The sequence below is a fragment of the Penaeus vannamei genome, chromosome 41 (genome assembly GCF_042767895.1).
Source record: "Penaeus vannamei isolate JL-2024 chromosome 41, ASM4276789v1, whole genome shotgun sequence".
Classification (NCBI taxonomy): domain Eukaryota; kingdom Metazoa; phylum Arthropoda; class Malacostraca; order Decapoda; family Penaeidae; genus Penaeus; species Penaeus vannamei.
In genome coordinates, this window is record NC_091589.1 from 13,342,626 (window position 1) to 13,345,125 (window position 2,500).

The following is a 2,500-nucleotide window of genomic DNA, read 5'->3' on the forward strand; positions in this document are numbered from 1 at the left end:
GTAGCGTGGCGCGGGTTATGGTGGGCAAGGAAGCCCAAGAGGGGCGCCGAGCGGGGCGCGCGTGGGGGAGCGCCCCCAAGGAGAGGTGTGGTCAGGGCCGTGGGCCCCGGTCAAGTGTGCTGGGTCAACTGTCGTGTAGGTTTCGAGCGCTGGTCGCGGGTCCCTAGCAGTGGAGACGCCGAAAGGAAACCCTTGTTCCTCAGATCGCTCGGCATACGCTACTAACCGTCGCCCACGACGGGATGGACTGGCTTTCTCTGAAAAAAAAGCACACCAGAGGCAGAGACAGGGCGAGAGACAGGGGGGCAAACAGGGGGGGGGGGTGTATTATAGCAGGGGCCGTAAGATATAATCAAAATATATCACATTGCAAGGAGTGTTGTCAGTTATTTCCATGATTTTTCAATTTTTATTTATTTTTTTCAATAATTCACTGTCCAAGGATAGACAGAGGAACATGCTTAGGGAGACAATTGCAATAGTCCGCAAGGACTTGCTTGAGTTGCAATTGTCTCAGATAGCAGGAGATGAAAATCTACGAGAGATAAGCATTGTGCAGAACTACAAAGGAAGCAAAAGGTGTCGCAGTCCGCAAGGACTTGTCTTGAACGACGAACTTCCTTGGAAAAAAGAAAAAAATGCAACAATGCAGAGTTCAGAAGTGTGCAGTGCAATAGTGCATACGGTATAAGTCTGACTAATAGTGATTGTATCTCATTTCATTGAAGTTGTCTATCACACGTCACCAAGAGCAATTTGAGGCAAAGCAATAATGAAAACAGGTAATGCAGTCCTCATACTTCGGGAGCGACTCATTACATCAATATATACTTTCTCAAGACAACATTTGCACGGAAAAACGTAATGCAAGATAAGAATACACGGTTGGCGCAAGTCGGTTATCTTCCGGAGACAGTACGCATGTAATTCTTGTACAATTAACGTTTTTTGCGGGATGATGTGCGCATGTGGCTGCGTGAGTGCGTAGACGAGTTGAGTTAATGGGTGGGAGTTATGAAATGAGTGAGTCAGAGTATAGCACACGAGTAGAAAATAGAATGCTGATAGATTTTGTTAGTCATTAGTAAGTAAGGCGAGAGTGAGTAAAAAAGGAATAGGATGGCGTGGAAGTTGGAAGAAATAAGCGAAGGGGAGGAGGAGTGGGTGGGTGGGAGGCTAAGGATAGGATGGGGTGGGGTGGGGTTTAAAAGAGGTATGGGTGAGGATGGGGGGTGGGGTTAGGTATGTTAGGTTGGGGTGGCAATGTGGATAGCGCTTAATGAAAATAGTCGCCGATCTGACTATACGAAAAAAAACATTCACACTAATAACAATGAACTTACGTTAATTTCAATATTAATCAACTACTATGCGAAATCATAAAAATGGTACTTTAATTAGTACGTAAAATGAATGAAACGGTGACTGGTTTGGGTCAGCTTCCCTGAGACAACTGACCCGAAAGACAACCCTCGTGGTTGTAAATACTTAAAATAAATTCCCTGAGGAAGGTGATGACGTGATGGCCCAACCGTAGAAGGGACACATCATCCAGCTCATACGCAGACTGCAATTGGGTATCCACCTTGGGGTATACCAGCGATAATCTCACGTATAGCGATAAGAATGCGCGGCGCGGCGCGTAGATCGCCTCTTGCGATGTGTGCATCTTTGCACGTACAGAACAACTTAACATTAATTATCTTAACCTAATTACATGTCCATACCCAGCTGTGGGTCGTCACCAAGGACCATGTAATAATGATGAGGTGAGGTTCGTGATTAAGATAAACGAAAATCAGGAACAATATGAAATCGTAGTAGCTGTATAATATAATCAATCTCTAACACGGAGATAGCTTAATAAGATATAAATACAAATAGCTTGAATGTAATTTAAGTTGGGCGAAGTCAGATGGTGGGGAGGGGTATTTTACCTGAGTAAGGTCAAGTGAGGTCATTAACCAAATATACGTTAAAATAGCAAGAGCTAGTATATACGAGACTAAATAATATTGTGAAAAACAAGTACACAATAATCAAATTACAGATAAATGAACATGAATAATTATAGAAAAAATATATCTATAAAAAAGGCGAATAGAAAAAAATGTGGAACATAATTCGCAACAGCACTAAGGTGAGATGTGTCATCTTGTGACAAGACCTGACCGTGACGTGACCTGTGTGAAGTGACTCGCACTAGGAAACGAATATAACAATTTATACATGAAAATACTGAAGTTGATATTCATATAAATATACAACTGAACAAGGCATATTTTTCTTGTATAAATATGAATACGAAAAGAGAAGAAAAACTATAAAACGTTATCACAAAAAAAAAACTAATTTAACGCTAGTGGATTAGAAATATTGAAAATAGGTAGAGAGGAAGGGGGGATTAACGGGTGGGGGTTAGGAGAGAGGGAGGGGGTTTAGGATGGTAGTGATAGCAATAGCGGGAGTGTAAGGAACGGGTAAAGGTGGGAAGCGTCGG

General features: G+C 42.6%; 1 long non-coding RNA gene across 1 annotated transcript in view; it reads right to left on the reverse strand.

Annotated features, from left to right (window-relative positions):
- Positions 1–2,500, reverse strand: part of LOC138860401 (uncharacterized) — a 3,450-nt gene that overhangs the window by 39 nt on the left and 911 nt on the right. Inside the window, exon 2 of the long non-coding RNA XR_011398316.1 lies at positions 1–257. This exon is cut by the window's left edge and continues 39 nt beyond it. This is a non-coding gene — a long non-coding RNA (uncharacterized lncRNA). The remainder of the gene's footprint in view (positions 258–2,500) is intronic.